The sequence below is a fragment of the Zalophus californianus genome, chromosome 9 (assembly GCF_009762305.2).
Source record: "Zalophus californianus isolate mZalCal1 chromosome 9, mZalCal1.pri.v2, whole genome shotgun sequence".
Lineage (NCBI taxonomy): Eukaryota > Metazoa > Chordata > Mammalia > Carnivora > Otariidae > Zalophus > Zalophus californianus.
Window position 1 is genome coordinate 17,288,710 of NC_045603.1, and position 16,247 is coordinate 17,304,956.

Sequence of the window (16,247 nt, forward strand, 5' to 3'; positions counted from 1 at the left end):
AGGTGACTTTAAAACACAATATCTGGACAGTACATCCTTAGTAAGATATTAGCTTAAGGGCAATGACAATCATTACACACCAACATAGAAGTTTTAAAATGTATCCAATCCTCTTAATTTTTAGTAGCACTATTAGTACGGTTATTTTTGAAACTGCTATAAGCATATTCTTGGATAAAGCAAATAAGTAATTATATTAATATCATTCGCAGCTCAGATTTTTTGTTCCAAGAAAAGAAATAAAAGTAAAATCCTCCTGTAATTTAAACTTGAATTGGTAATATCTATGTTAATTCATGATTTCTTTTTCTCTTTCTGAAAAACAACTCATTCCTGAACTTGATCCACTGGAAAGTCTAGGAATAATAACAAGCCACCACAACAAGCATCCCTGACCTGGATCATGCCTGCTAAATACCTTTCCTCTCTAAAAGGAACAGAGTGTCTTAGACAAATGGCTGATGTCAAGTCTGGGTCAGGAAGTATAAACTTGGGATGTTCGTGGTGCCAGAAAGCAAGGAGGCTCTCAAAGACAATTGGGGTCATAGCAAAAGGAATCTGGAGCTAACTCTGAGATTCCCGCTAGGCAAAGCTGGCAAAATCTGGCTCTGATGCCAGTCATTCTGACATCTCTGGAAGTATGACCAACACACAGATTTTGTGTGCTCCTAATTTAATGCATTAGGAAGTGCACAGTGCCACCTAATAAGTTTTCCTGTAAACAAAACAAGACAAAAAGAAAAAAAAAAGGAAAGGAAAAAAGAAAAGAAAAAGAAAGAAACCTTTTCCTAAATCAAGCCCCCAGTTCTAACTACTATTTTACAGGAAATACGAAGACTAGAAGGATAAGTGAAACCACGCAAGGAAGCAATCTGCCAAATCTAGAATGTGGGAAATCCTGCAGGATAAGTATCTATTTTATTCAACAGGAAAATGATATGAAAAGAAGGTGAACTGTTTTCAATTTTAAGATACTTAGAAGGCATATAAATATAAGAAACTCTGGTTGACTTCCATGTATGTTATGGTTGTTAAAATGAGCAAGCTCTAATCATGATGGAACCTAAGCAGCACCCTATTGCTGATTGGGTGTTACAATGTAACTTCCCCCAAGAAATTGTAAATAAGATTGCCAACTAAAAGTTAAAATGTAAAGAAAGCTAACTACCTTGGGTCATGGGCCCATTTTGGACTAGCTGAAACAAGGGGAATGGGATTATCCTGATTGGTTTAGGCCAGTCAGGGCCGCTCCTCTAGCTGGGTGGGGGGTGGGGCGTGGGGTGGGGCAGGTGAATATCATCCAGATGACAGAGCTTCTGTGGTAGGGAGGGGTGGCCAAGAAAATTAGGGAGACACCCACACTGTCTACTACAGTCAATAATACTTGGGATATATTATTTTGAGGTTTTTTGAAAAGGTAATTTTTATTCTTTCAGGCTTACTTTTCATCTTCAGCAAACTAACCGAACTGATCATTTCTGCTGGTAACTTTTTAAATTGCTATTACCTGGTTCCCAGGCCCTTAGGAACAATTATCTACTTAATTTAATTACCCAGTTTGGTAAATCAAAACTATTTCATCTCTAGAGGCATACAGATTTAATGTTGAAAATTATGGTGTAATTATATTGCAAATAATTTATTTTGGTTAGGCTCTTAGTTAATCTATTTTAATCCTATGGATACAATTAAATGTGTCAAAGAAATACTTTATTTTCTAGCAGCGTAAAATTTTTACTCAGGGGTTGGGGGTAAGGGGAGAGCAGAATTTTATTTCTAGTAGACTAGTATTCTGAAGAGTAGTCACCTTAAACTGGAGTTAACTTGTTTCTCTGCCTCATCTGCTGGAATTTTTAAGTTATCTTTTTAGGGGTTGAATTTTGTATATAGCACAAGGCATCATTTCTCCTTCAAAATTCCATCCATAAATGGCATGGCATAAATAAGACCTGTGCTAAATTCTGCTAAATATCAATAAATCAGGAGTAACATCATAGTATCTTAATAAAGGGTGAAAATGTGCATACAGGTGGGGGTGGGGAGCCATTTCATTTTATATAACTCATTAGTTTTTGGTGAAAAGTATTTTTATATTTTAACCAGTTTTATTTTCATAACTAAATTCTTTTAATTCTTTAATTCTTTTAATTCTTTAATTCTTTTAATTCTCCTGGGTCATGTTTCTAGGATCTTGGAAACATGGATCTTGCTCTAACAAGAGCAGGATTTTGTTCTAGCAAAACAGAGTGTCTAGGACTAGGTTGCTGGCATCTCCCCAAAAGTATTTAAAAGATCTACACGGGGAGCCTGGGTGGCTCAGTCAGTGAAGTGTCTGCCTTCAGCTCAGGTCATGACCCCAGGGTCCTGGGATAGAGTCCTGCATCGGGCTCCCTGCTCAGTGGCGGTCTGCTTCTCCCTCTACCCCACCCCCCTGCAAGTGGTCTGTCTCTCTCACTCTCTCTCTCTCTCAGGTAAATAAATAAAATATTTTTTAAAAAAGATCTATACATAATGAGGTCAATAACTAAGCATTCTAATGATACTATTTCACAGGATAATAGGCATACAATCTGGTAGATACAATCAGAAGGACTACATACAAACAAGAGTTAAATCATGGGAGAGGACTAGAAGGAAAACTTTTTTTTTTAACCTTGCTAAATTGTGTACAGTTTGCACTGTTCCCCTTTTCTCATGCTACACTACCTACCTCTCTTGTCTATCTCATGTTCGGAACGTTTTGCAAGTTTACACATTCTGATTACAAACTGTTACAGGGCTCCAAACTGTTATTCGGAACAGAGAAGTCTCTATTAGTTTTGTTTTTTTTTTTAAATATTTTATTTATTTATTTGACAGAGAGAGAGAGAAAGAGAGTGAGCACAAGCAGGGGGAGTGGCAGGCAGAGGCAGAGAGAGAAGCAGGCTCCCCACAGAGAAGGGGGAGCCCGATGTGGGACTCGATCCCAGCACTCCGGGATCATGACCTGAGCCGAAGGCAGTCGCTCAACCAACTGAGCCACATACTTTCAAGTTCACAAAAGCTGTCTTCCTTTGAAGCTGCCAAACTGACCGCCTACACACCGGCTGTAGGTTCTTTATTTGCTCCATTTTCTTTTTGCTTTATCTTAGTCTTTTCTCTCTCCCCACACCACACACCCACACAATTCTTTTTTAATAATCTGAGAGCAAAACTGCAGCCTTTGTGTCTGTTTATCCATCAATACTTGAGTGTATACATCCTCAGTACAAGAATATTTTTTTTATAATTTTTTAAAGATTTTATTTATTTGAGAGAGAGAGAGAATGAGAGATAGAGAGCACGAGAGGGAAGAGGGTCTGAGGGAGAAGCAGACTCCCCGCCGAGCTGGGAGCCCGATGTGGGACTCGATCCCGGGACTCCAGGATCATGACCTGAGCTGAAGGCAGTTGCTTAACCAACTGAGCCACCCAGGCGCCCAGTACAAGAATACTTTTTGACATAACCAGAGGGCAATGAACAAAATCAGAAAATTTGACATGAATATAGTACTATTATGTAATCTACTGTTTGTATTCAAATTTTAACTGTCTCAATAATGTCCTTTATAATTTTTCCTTCTGGTCCAGGACCTCAAATAGGATCATGCCCTGCATTCAGTCCTCCCAAATCAATCTGTGACAGTTTCTCTGTCATCATAATGAAAGAATTAAAAGTCTTTCATGACTGACATCTTTGAAGAAGATAGGCCAGAGATTTTGTAGAATGGCCCTCAATTTGGGTCTCCCTTCTGTTTCCCCATGATTAGATTCAGATTGTGTATTTTTGGCAAATATACCACAGAAGTGATATTAGGTCCTGCTCAGTGATATCTGGAGGCACATGATGTGAATTTGTCCCATTACTGGTAACGTTAACTTTGATCACTTGGTGAAGGCGGTATCTGTCAAACTTCCTCACTGCAAAATTACAAGTTATGTCTTTCCAGTTAACTAGTATTTGTGGGGAGATATATAAACATACTGTCTCGTTAAATTTTCACTCCTTAATTTTCTAATTATTTCATTCGTATCCTATGTGTTAGTTGGTATTGTACTTTGAGAAAGAGTTTTCTCTTCTCCTGTTTACTTATTTATGTCAGTTTTGACTCATGGGTTTTTATGCTGTTTAATGGGTTTTAAGCCATTACTGTATCATTTATTTTGATACTAAAATGGTCCCCAGTGGGAGCCGTTTCAATCTGCAAAGCTCTCCTTTTTATATGTTACCATCATTCTTTGAGTACTTCTTTAATTTCTGGTCCAGCCATTTCAGGCTCCTTTTGTACTTTTCCTGCCCGAGTCATGGAATTAGCCTTTTCTCCAAGGAGCACAGGTTCCTGTTAGTGTTGAGAATGGTATTTAGAGAGTAAGATCCAGACGTTAGGTGTGCTAATTGCTACAGATGTGCTCTAACTTTTAGGCTCTGTCATTGTAGAGGGCAAGGAAACACTCATGTATACACTCATATCCTCATATGTGAATATTTATTTCTATATTTGTCTGTATTTTAAAACATCAAGAATGAGAAACTTGCAGCAGTACGCTGGAACCAGGTTGAACCAGCTCACAAGGGCTGATTACTAAAGAATTGTAATTTTGTGAGCTGATATTAGCTTGAAATCAGCCATCAGAGTATTTATACCATAGCAATCGGCTAATGCTACAGATCAAGTTTGTGCACCACTGGAAATCTGCCTTCCATTATCCTCAATTTTTTGTTTGGAATACTTAGGTTACATGGCAAAGGGAATTAAGATTGTTAATTGGCTGGACACCTTGATCTTAGTTCAACTCATATTGGACTTTAACCTACAGAACTATAAGATAACCAATGTTTTCTTTAACCCACCACGTTTGTGGTAATTTGTTACAGCAGCAATGGAAAATGAATATTCATAGCATATACGTTTCTTCTGTCAGGGAGTTTCCTCTCAGCGTAATGTCAGTGAGATTCATCCCCCTTGTTGAGTCCATAATCTGTTTCATATTATTGCAGAGTAGTGTTGTATTACGAAATCTCAAAATCAGTTTTGCCATTCTCATATTGACGAACGTCTGTTTATTTCCAGTTATTAGAATACTATGATAAAGCTGCTATGAACAGGTTTGTTTTTGTTGTTGTTGTTTGCCTCAAAATGTGACATTTATTCAAAGAAAAAGAAAAGAAAAAAAAAGACAAAATGTCCATCCCTTGGCTCCCTTCCCTCCCCACTACTGCTCCTCTTCTGTCCCCCGAGGACTGGACCTTGGCTAGGGCGAGGTAGCAGGATAGTTCCTCTCAGATGAGGTCAGCAACATTGAGGGGCACCTCCTCAGTGGAAGTGTTGAAGAAGGTCTCGATGTTTCAGAGAGTCCTCTTGGCCTCTTCTGTCACCCTGTTAAGAGCCACACCCTTACAGCCAAATCATCCACAAGGACCAATTCTGTGGAGGTAGCTTTCCCTGTCGGTCGGAAGGTCCTAGTTGCTGACTACAGACATCTGCCGCACATCAGCACTTCTGGCCACCAGGTCAGTGGTAATCAATACTCTGCTAGAACCAGAGCAAAACTCTCTCATGATTACATTTCATGCCTTGTGGTCCACATCTCCATGCATGGCAGACCCAGTGAAGTCTCCAGTGCGCATCTTCTCAGTGAGCCAACCAACTTTCCCATGTTGACTATGACTACCTGCGTGATGCTCAGGGTATCATATAAGTCACACGGTGTGTCCAGCTTCCACTCCTCTCACATTGATGTAGAACTGGTGGATACCCTCCAGGGTCAACTCCTCCTTCTTGACCAGAATCCCAGTGGGGTCCCTCATGAACTTCTTGGTCACCTCAAGCACATCAGAAGGCACTGCAGCTGACAGCAAAACCCCCTGGGTGTTGTTGTTGAGCTTTTGAAGTACGTCCTTGAATCCATGGCTTAACATTTCATCAGCTTCATCGAGTACAAATATTTTGATGTATTTTAGAGATAGGTATTTTCAGTTAATCAAACACATGACCTGGGGTACCCACGATGATATGGGGAGCTTCCATCTGCAGCTTCTGCACCTCAGCATGCACGTTGGTCCCACCAATGCAGGTGTGGCAGGGGGCACCCTTGCAATGTCCTAATGTCACGATTACCTTCTGCCTCTGCTGAGCCAACTCTAGTGGGTGTCAGGACCAAGTCTTGCATAGCCTTTAGATCCAGTTCAGTCTGCTGCATAATCCATACAGTGAAAGTGACTGTTTTCCCAGTCCTAGACTGGGCTTGAGCAATCACAAAATAACCCTTGATACAAGGAAGAATGGCTTGCTGCTGGATGGCAGAAGGCTTCTTAAAACTATTTCTGTAGATGTTACAAAGAAGGGATGCAGAGAGGTTCATGTCACCAAAGCTGTAAAAAATCTCATTTTAGTTACTCTCGATGACACCTTTGGGTGTCACCAGGGCCATTGTCTCTGGATTGGAAATCCTGACTCACAGATATGATCCTTAGAAACTAGACTATGAGCAGTTTTCTATACTCTTTTTTTTAAGGGAGGATATACGAACATCCATTCAAGAGAATGGTTACAAATACTGAGTTTTGCTTGGTTCTTAAACCAGACAATATCAGCAAGGCCACATCTTCATCCCTAGAAGAATAGTCAATGCGCAGATGTCCCTGAAAAAAAGCTCAGCCACCAGCATCCCAGTATTGCACAAAGCCTGTCTGCTAGCAAAAATCCAACAAGGTCAGGTTAAAGAAGCTAGAACAATGCACTATATAATTAAAACTTTAAAATAAATTAATAATTCTGTTGAGAGTGGAACCAGAACAGAAAATCAAAAAGCCAGTAGCAGCACCACCAAAAGTAAAAGGGGGTAAATCAAAATGTATCCATTCATTCATTTTAGGAAGAAAATAATTGAGCATCCATTCAGGGCTGACAACATTGTGCCAGCCTGGGTTATAAAGACTCTGCTGACAACCTAGTAGGGACATGGACAGGTAAGTAAACAGTATCTGTCCATAACTTATCTTTTAAGTTCTATGATCATGCTCTTCACTAGGTGTCATGGAAGCAGAGAAACGCTTAAGTCCTGGGTATGGACCCAGGAAGGTGTACAGGAGACTGGAGTGTCCTCGTTAATGAGAACAGGAAGTTCAAAGCCCACAGGCAGGAACTTGTGGGCACAGTTGAGGAACAACAAGAACCTGATGAGTAGTCAAGGACAGCAGATCTCTGCTCCCTCAGGGATATGTTCTAAAGACACCAGAGAGGGGAGCCTGGGTGGCTCAGTCATTAAGCAGCTGCCTTCGGCTCAGGTCATGGTCCCAGGGTCCTGGGATCGAGCCCCGCATTGGGCTCCCTGCTCGGCGGGAAGCCTGCTTCTCCCTCTCCCACTCCCCCTGCTTGTGTTCCCTCTCTCCCTGTCGCTCTCTCTGTCAAATAAATAAATAAAATCTTTAAAAAAAATAAAGATACCAGAGATAGGGAACCCTTGAAACATTACCATGTTTGTGGAGAGAAACTCCCAATAGGGACCAATGAACAAGATGCTCTAAAAGAAATATAAACATCATACTGAACTTCTTTCAATTCCTCAAAATCCCCTCCCCACCTTTTTTGTTAAAGTAGCTAGGACTAACCTCTACCTGGAATACTCTCTCCTTTTCCCATCCCCCCTCCTAAATTTTCTATTAGCATGGCTAGTGATCCTTTAGATTGCAGCTACAATCACTTCCTCTTTGGGGCACCTGGGTGGCTAGGTCATTAAGTGTCTGCCTTCGGCTCAGGTCATGATCCTAGAGTCCTGGGATCGAGCCCTGCATCGGGCTCCCAGCTCAGCAGGAAGCCTGCTTCTCCTTCTCCCACTCCCCCTGCTTGTGTTCCCTCTCTTGCTGTCTCTCTGTCAAATAAATAAATTAAAATTAAAATTAAACATTAAACATTAAAAAAATAAATAAAATAAAATCACTTCCTCTTATAAGTCTCCCCTGACCCCCACTCTCTCCCTTACCCCCAAACTTTGGAAGATACTTCTGCTTTGTACAGCTACAGCATCCTCAGACTTTCCCTAGCATAGCTCTAGATTTTGTTGTCATTGTTTCTATAGTTGTCTGCCTTCCCTGATAGACAATGCAGTGGTAGCCTCTGGAGTATTATCACCATTCACAGCAGTGGAATCTGAAGTACATTGTAGAGCAATATCTCAATTCCTCGTCTATAAAACAGGCATAACCAGGATGTACCTTAGAGAGTTGTTGTGAGCACTGAATGAGTTCATACAAACCAGGCGCTCAGAACAAGTAGACCCTCACAGAGGTTCTCATACTAGCTCCTGACTCTTCTCATCATCTGCCATTTTGGCAAACGGCAGCTCCAGTCTTCTGCTTGAGCCAAAAACCTTTGGAGGCATCTTTAACCGCCTTTCTTTCTCTTTCTCTTACCCTCATTCAACCCATTAGCAAATTCTGCCTGTCAGCTCTCCTCTCAAATGATCCAGAGTGCAGCACCTTCTTACCACTTCCTCTATGACCACCCTGGTCTAGGCCGCCATCTCTCTCACCTGGATTTTTTTTTTTTTAAGATTTTATTTATTTATTTGTCAGAGAGAGAGAGACAAGCACACAAGCAGGGGGAGCAGCAGTCAGAGGGAGAAGCAGGCTCCCTGTTGAGCAAGGAGCCCGATGGCAGGACTCCATCTCAGGACCCTTGGATCAAGACCTGAGCCGAAGGCAGACACTTAACTGACTGAGCCACCCAGGCATCCCCCTCTCACCTGGATTATTGAAATAGCATCCTTACTCGTCTTCCTGCTTCCACCCTTGCCCCCTCACTCAGCTTTCCATAGTCATCCCTTTGAAACCTAGGTCAGAGTGGGATACTTCTCTGCCCAGACCCTTTCAGTGGTTTTTGTCTCACTCAGAGTGAAAGCCAAAGGTCTTACGATGGCCTACAAGCCTCATGACTTGCCTCTGGCTACTTCTCATTCCAGGCACGTAGGACTCCTTGCTGTTTTTGTTTTTGTTTTTTTTAAAGATTTTATTTATTTATTTGACGGAGAGATAGAGAGAGAGCACAAGTAGGCAGAGCGGCAGGGAAAGGGAGAGGGAGAAGCAGGCTCTCTGCCGAGCAGGGAGCCGGACATGGGGCTCAATCCCAGGACCCCAGGATCATGACCTGAGCTGAAGTCAGCCGCTTAACGGACTGAGCCACCCAGGTGCCCCTCCTTGCTGTTCTTGAACACCTCATACACACTTCTGCCTCAGGACCTTTGTGCTTGCTGTACCTCTTCCAGATAGCATAGTTGCTCCCTCACTCCTTTCTGCTCAGACCGCAAGACCTCTGTGGATTACCCTGTATAAAACTGTCTCCCCTTCTCTCTATACCCCGAACTCTCCAACTCTTTTTCCTGTTTTATTTGTATTCATAGTAGTTATTGCCATGTGGAATATATACATCTACCTACATGCATACCTGTATATAGGTATCTGCATTCATATACATGTACGTGTCTGTCTGTTTGCCTTTCCCCACCTGAATATAAACTCTGTAAGGCAGGCATCTGTTTATTTTGTTTACTGCTATATTCCCAGAGCATGAAACAGCATGGCGTTTAGTAAGTGCTCAATAAATATTTGTAAATAAATTAATGACTACTGTTATTTGGTACACAGTAGTAGGTCCACCGTAACTACTTACTGCATGAATGAACAAATGAACATTCCAGAGTTTCCCAGGAAAGGCATTGATAATGGGGGGGGGGCTCAGGTGAAAGAAACAGGGACATGTATCCACAAACATCTGCTGCATGGGCTGCATGTTTTCGGAATCATGGTTTCTTTTAATTATTGTTTAAAATGAGTGTTTTATATGGTTTGTGTGACCACTTATAAGTTTCTAAACCTCAGTGATCATCAGAATTATCCACAGAGATTCGTATTCAATCGGTCTTACTTAATTGGGAATTTAAGTAAGTTTGACCAAGAATTTAACCCTGAGTTTCCTTATATGAAAAATGGGATTATAATACCATCCACATAGGGTGTAAAGGATAAAATAAAAACATTGTCTGTGGGGTGTCTCACACATAGTATTAGGTACCCTTTGCTTCTGCCCATTTTTTCTAAAGTTTAGAGGTTAAGTGCTTACATGCAAGGCATGTTCCTTGCTCTCTAAAAATTTAGGTTTGATTTCATCTTCGGTCCAGATCTCTGCTTTGAGTTCCAGATTTATTTTGCAAATATATACTCGGTATCTTCACTTGGATGTCTCACAGAACTCAACATACTTAAAGGAACTCAGACTTGTCTCTTTGAGACCTTTCCCTCCAGGCTCCCCATCTCAGGGAATGGGATGAGCTCACGCTAGAAACCTGAGAGTCATTTTTGGACACTTTTCTTTCCCTCACCTTTCACATGCAGCCAATGATCAGGTGCTTACAAATCTAATTCTGATCGATTTCCTTGATCCATCATCTTCTACTCTCCATTGCCTGCAGACTGGTCTTCACACACCCTCCGCTGTTCCGTTCTTGTTCAGTCTCCGCACTGCAGCCAGAAATGTCGTTTACAAATACGAACTGGATCGTGTGCTGATGGATCCTCTCCAAATCTTCAGTGGCTTCCTTTTGTCTTTAGGATTAAATCCAAAGTTTTCAATATGGCCCTCAAGTCCTGTACCCATGTCTCCTTCAGTACTAGTTGCCTCATTCTAGCCACAGGTGGAGCCCCTTCCTACCCAAGAGCCTTCAAACCTGCAGTTTCCACAGCAACAAGTGCACGCCCCACCGCACCCCCTTCCCTTTGTTGTCAGACCTACTCTTCCTTATTCTTCAAGGCTCAGATTAAATGTCACTTCCTCAAAGAGATCTTTTTTACCCCTAGAGCGAACAGACGGGTTCCTTTGTTAAACACTCTCATAACTCCCGGGCTTTCTTCTAGCAATCATCACAGCAGTGATTAGTACAGATCTTCAATTCTAAGCCACTTGCTTCACATTTAAGTTGCCAGCTATCAGGCAGAAGAGGAAGTAATGTGATCACTGTTGCCTGTACACATTAGGATCTAATTTTTCAGAAAGGGTTGTCTCTTGACCCAATTCTACCCTGAGCTATTTTCAGAGTTGAAATTTAATTTGAATTTGGATTCCAACTTAAAAGTTTAAAATATCTAAAAAAAAAAATACACACTATCTTGTGGCATACAGAGTGAGAGCACCCCGTAAATAGGGTTGCCCACCACACACCAACTAATGAAATTTAGGGCAGCTGAAACTACAGGCTCCGAATCAATCAGAAAAAAATGGTGGTAGATTTTCAAAACTGGGAGAGGGTGGTTTCTCCGATTCAGACTTTGTGCAGAGGTCTTGAAAGACTGCAACGACCCAGGGGAGGAACACTTATCTGGTTGGAATTTTACTTCTGGCAAACTTTTAAGAACAGCTATTTACCTTCAAGTGATATGGGATTCAGAACAGTAAGAACAAAACCCTCTTGGAAATACAGTCAGAACCGTTTTTCCATATTCTTTGCAATTATCCTTTCATTCTTAATGGTGTTTAGGTTGTGAAGAACACCTGCATTCACCATTATAAAAAGCATTACTGAAGATGGTCAAGACTGATACATAAACCTTCACCCAGAAGGTTAAGGTCAAAACTCAATCTGATTGCAAAGCACAAAAACAAACAAGAAAAAACTGGATAAATGTATGCTCTGGTGTCCTTTAGCACCTGAAAAGCTGCTACTAAATCACTGCTGCGACGGAGTTGGTGGAAGCTCTCCTCTGAGGAATAGAGTGCCACTAGCTGTGTAATTTTTAAAATGACTGTCCTCCGGAATAAGTGCTTGAGGACAGACACCTTTGTTTTGGTCACTGGACTATCCCGCAGGCATAGGTCATTACCTGAGTCATACCAAAGGTGCTCAATAGTTAGAGCTCTCGGTTTTACGGGGCAAACTTGGGTCACTTTTACCTAGATTGTGGCGAACTTGAAAAGTCTTCGCATCGCAGCCATCTCTCCATTGCGCGCATGCACTTTGCTTCTACACCTCTCTCCCCGCCTGGGAAGGTGCTGGGAGCGGCCCTCAATCCCATCCCCTTACTGGTCCACCCCCTTCTCTCTCCGACCAGCTAGGCACGGCTCCTTCAGCGCTGCTCTGCGCAAGGGCAGGCACAGAGTTACACACGCCTTGGTTTTCATTCCAGTCTGCGAGAAGGAAACACGAATCCAGCCACCAGGAGGCCCCTGGTCTGAGCACAGAAATCATGAGTCATAGATTTGGGGGTTCGGACCTAGGAGCAGCTGGCGATGTGGATGGGCGTGGGTCTGCGGGGAAGGAGGGGGCTGCCGAAAGGCCACAGCCCCTCCTCCCGGGTACGGTTCCCTGAAGACTCCCGCCGTGCTACTCTTCCATCCCCCCGCCCCCGGCCCGCGGCTTTCAGGGTGCGGCCGGGGGTCGGGGAGGGGCGGCGCTCGCGCTCCAGGTCGCCGCCCCCGCGGCCACATCACCAGGGGCCCGCTTCCCCTCCGGCGGCGGCGCGGCTGCGCGTGCGCGGGACGGCCAAGCGGGGGCGGGGAGCAGCGGGCCGCGGGCACCGGCTCCCGGGCTGTCAGCGCGCGGCCGCGAGGGCGCGAGGAGGCGCGCGAGCAGGAAGGAGCCGTGGTCTGGGGGCAGCCGCCGCCGCCGCCGTCGCCGCCGCCGCGGTGGGACTAGGTGAACGCTCCTTCCATTCCCCGCCCCTGGTGCTTAGGTCGCGTCTGAAGAGGCGGGGTCCCCTCTCCTCACATCGGCCGGCGCGGCCGCGCTCCGGGGCAGGTGATAATGGAGGGGAAGTCTGGGCTTTGGCCGTGGCGCGGGGTTCGGGCGCATCCCAGGTACTGGAGGGAGGTAGGGCGGGCCCGGACTGGGACCCTGCTGCCTGGGCGCGGGAGGGCCGGGGCTGTGGGGAGCGGCGGCGCGCCCCTCCCGAGCCGCCGTGCCCCCCTCCCCCCCCTCCCGGGCCCCAGCGCCTGCCCCACCTCGGGCGGGACAGCAGGCTGGCCCTGGACGCCGGCCGCGGAGCCGGGCAGCTGCGGGTTGTCGGCCCCGGGCCCGGAACGCTGGGCCCTGCAGCCCTGGGGAGGTGGGGGGGGGTGGCTGAGTGACGGGTGGAAGGTGAGCTCGGATGGAGACGCCGCCAGGCGGGCTCGGGCACACCCCAGCTCCATCGCTTCAGGGCTCGGCAGTTGCTCCGTGTCACCGCCTCTTTCATTCTTTTCTTTATGTAAGTGAAATGTATCTCAATTAAAAAAAAATAAAACCCAAACGTCCATCTACTTTAAGAGATTACGTTTTCGTATGTAATTACGTATATTACCTTTACAAGTCTATTACACATATGTGTCATTTTTCTGTAAATGAACACTTGTTTTTTAATTGAGATACACTGCACATACCATAAAATTCATCCTTTTAAAGTGTGGCTTTTACTATAGTCACAAAGTTTTGCAACTGTCACCACTATCCTGAACATTTTCATCACCTCAAAATGAAACCTTGTACCCATTAGCAGTTATTTCTCATTTCTCCCTTATCCCACCCTCTGGCAAACGCTAATCTTCTTTCTCTATGGATTTGCCTAGTCTGGAAATGTCATATAAAAGGAATCCTACAATATATGGCTTTTGGTGTCTGGCTTCTTTCACATAGCAAAATGTTTTCAAGGTTCATCCATGTTGTAGGGTATATCAGTACTTTGTTCTTTTTTTATGGCTGGATAATATTCCATTGTATTGGTGTTCCATAATATCACATATTGTTTATCTGTTCATCACTTGATGGGTATTCAGGATGTTTCCACTTTTTGGCCCTTGTGAATATGCTGCCATGAACATTTGTTGCAAGTCTTATGTGGGCATATGCTTTCATTTCTCTTGCGCATCTGTGTCTTTAACGTTTTGTGAAACTGCCAAACTTTTGCATAGTAGCAGCATCCTTTTACATTCCCGCCAAACACTGTATGAGGGTTCGGGTTTCTCCACATATTCACCAACACTTGTGATTATCTCTTGGCTAGTTTTGTTAGAGCCGTTCTAGTGGGTGTGAAGTGGTATTGATTTGCATTTACCTAAGGACTAATCATGTTGAGCATCTTTTCATGTGCTTATTGGCTATTTGTATAGCTTCTTTGGAGAAAAGTCTATTCAAATAATTTGCACATATTTTGTTTGGATTATTTGTCTTTTTTCCCCTTACATGTTGGGTATTTTTTTATTGTTGTATTATGTTGTTCATTTATGGAAAAAAAATTAGGTTTGGGGGCTGTTACTGACTAAAAAAGGCAACCAACCTGATAGCAAGCAACATAATGCTTCTACTTGGGGAAAACTGAGTAAGGGCCTTTGATGTTTTTCAGAATACCCTACCTGTCAATTCTAGGGCATCTTAGTCCTGTTTCCCTTTCTTACATCTTGAGAAAAGCCACAAAAGGTATGCCATGACCAGATTCAAGAGAGACCACACACAGTTGGTGTTTCCATATATTCATTGCTTGGTTTGAAAAAAGTCCCAGTTACCATTTTAATTACAAATAATTTATTTTGATGGCTGGCTAAACAAACTACTAAAAAATGGCAAACACCAATTATTCAATTAAAATTTCATTTGCTTAACTTCTCAGGCAAAGTGGAAGATCTTGTTTTCCTAAGTTTTTGCAGTCTTTTATTACACTTAGACTCATCTGTGGGTGGCAAGTTAATATTTTTTTTTAAACATTTTATTTATTTATTTGAGAGAAAGAATGAGAGAGCACATGAGAGGGGGGAGGGTCAGAGGGAGAAGCAGACTCCCTGCCGAGCAGGGAGCCCGATGCGGGACTCCATCACGGGACTCCATCACGGGACTCCATCCCGGGACTCCAGGATCATGGCCTGAGCCGAAGGCAGTCCCTTAACCAACTGAGCCACCCAGGCGCCCGCAAGTAAATATTTTTGATGGTGCTGAAGTTAAGAGCCACGTACAGCTGAATGAATGCAGCTATGCTTATTTAGTGGTTAATTTATGAGTACACACAAATTCAGCATTGGCTTTAGCTCTTTTATAGCAAAAACCACCAAAAAAGACATGACACCTGCCTCTCAGGAGTTCAAGCTCATTTTCCTATTACTCTAATGTTACTGTTCAAAAATATACTTCCAAACTTCAGAAATGTTATAGAAAATAAAATTAAAGATTTCCAAGTGGAATTAATGGATAAGCTACTGAATAAAAGTGTGAAGATCAATCCAATCCTGCTTTTCAACTACTAAATTATAAAACAATGGAAATGTTATTTAACCCGTTTATGCCTCAATGACTTTCTTAGTAGAATGAATAATTTCAGTACATAACCTGAGTGTATGTTTTTCTTTTAGCTAATGGAGTGATTATCAAATATATTGAAAATAATAACCTATCCAACCTAATAGTGATTGTTACTGACTCACCCAATAGATATAAAAGTGTCCCATAGCTATAAATGTTTTCCACACTGGCTTTCTTCACATCCTGGAGTTATTAGGATTTATTGGAGGACTGAAAGTCGAGGGCAATGTAAAATGGGAACAGTTTGGGGGACATGACCCCTAGGAAATGGTGGTCAGAGCAGATCTGCCTCCTTTATGGTGAACTTCTAGGCACCTCTCATCTTTTCTCTGAGATTACTGTAGTTACATTTCTATAGCTTAAGAATAATGTGTGTGTGTTTTAAAATATATATAAAAAATAATAAAACATATGTATCTCCAGTAGGGTTCAAATAACTGTCAGTCAGTTATTCTATCGTAATGTGAATGGATTTAATCAGATTGCTTTCCCCCTGATCAGCTACACTGAGGAAATGGGAATTTTGACTTGAGGAAGGATAGGAGAGGTAGGTAGTATGGGATCACGTAACGTTTTGGAGGTTTGACAAAACTTGTAGTATTTCCAAAAGTGTGGGTGTTGAAAATGGAGATCTTTGGATAGCATACAAGGTCTGGAAGAAGAGAAAAGAAAAGCAAGATTGAGAATTTGGAAAGGAAGGTTGTAAGATATTAAGATTCAATTTATTTAGACATTTTTACCCAATAGAAATTCTAAATAGGAAGAGGTGGAAGAACCTTCTTCATTCCCTTCCTCTTCTCCTTTTCCCCACCTAGCTTCTCCATGCTACTCTTCTCCTAGGACCCAGAAGTCAGACTGCAATGACTATTGTTCATGGGTCATAAGCTTTTCAGTGTGCTCATTAACACCTCCTCTATC

At 43.0% G+C, this 16,247-nt stretch overlaps 1 protein-coding gene and 1 pseudogene across 3 annotated transcripts in view; one reads left to right on the forward strand and one right to left on the reverse strand.

Moving 5' to 3' along the window:
• Positions 1 to 5,338: 5,338 nt before the first annotated feature.
• On the reverse strand, positions 5,339 to 6,380 carry LOC113922424 (annotated as a pseudogene).
• Positions 6,381 to 12,563: 6,183 nt separating this feature from the next.
• Positions 12,564 to 16,247, forward strand: part of SLC41A2 (solute carrier family 41 member 2) — a 122,981-nt gene continuing 119,297 nt past the window's right edge. For 2 of the 3 annotated variants that reach the window (XM_027593834.2, XM_027593839.2), the window contains exon 1: positions 12,564 to 12,701. The gene's annotated coding sequence lies outside the window, so the exon portion shown is untranslated. Of the gene's footprint in view, positions 12,804 to 16,247 lie in introns of all 3 variants that reach the window. The other variant, XM_027593835.2, reaches the window with a different exon arrangement.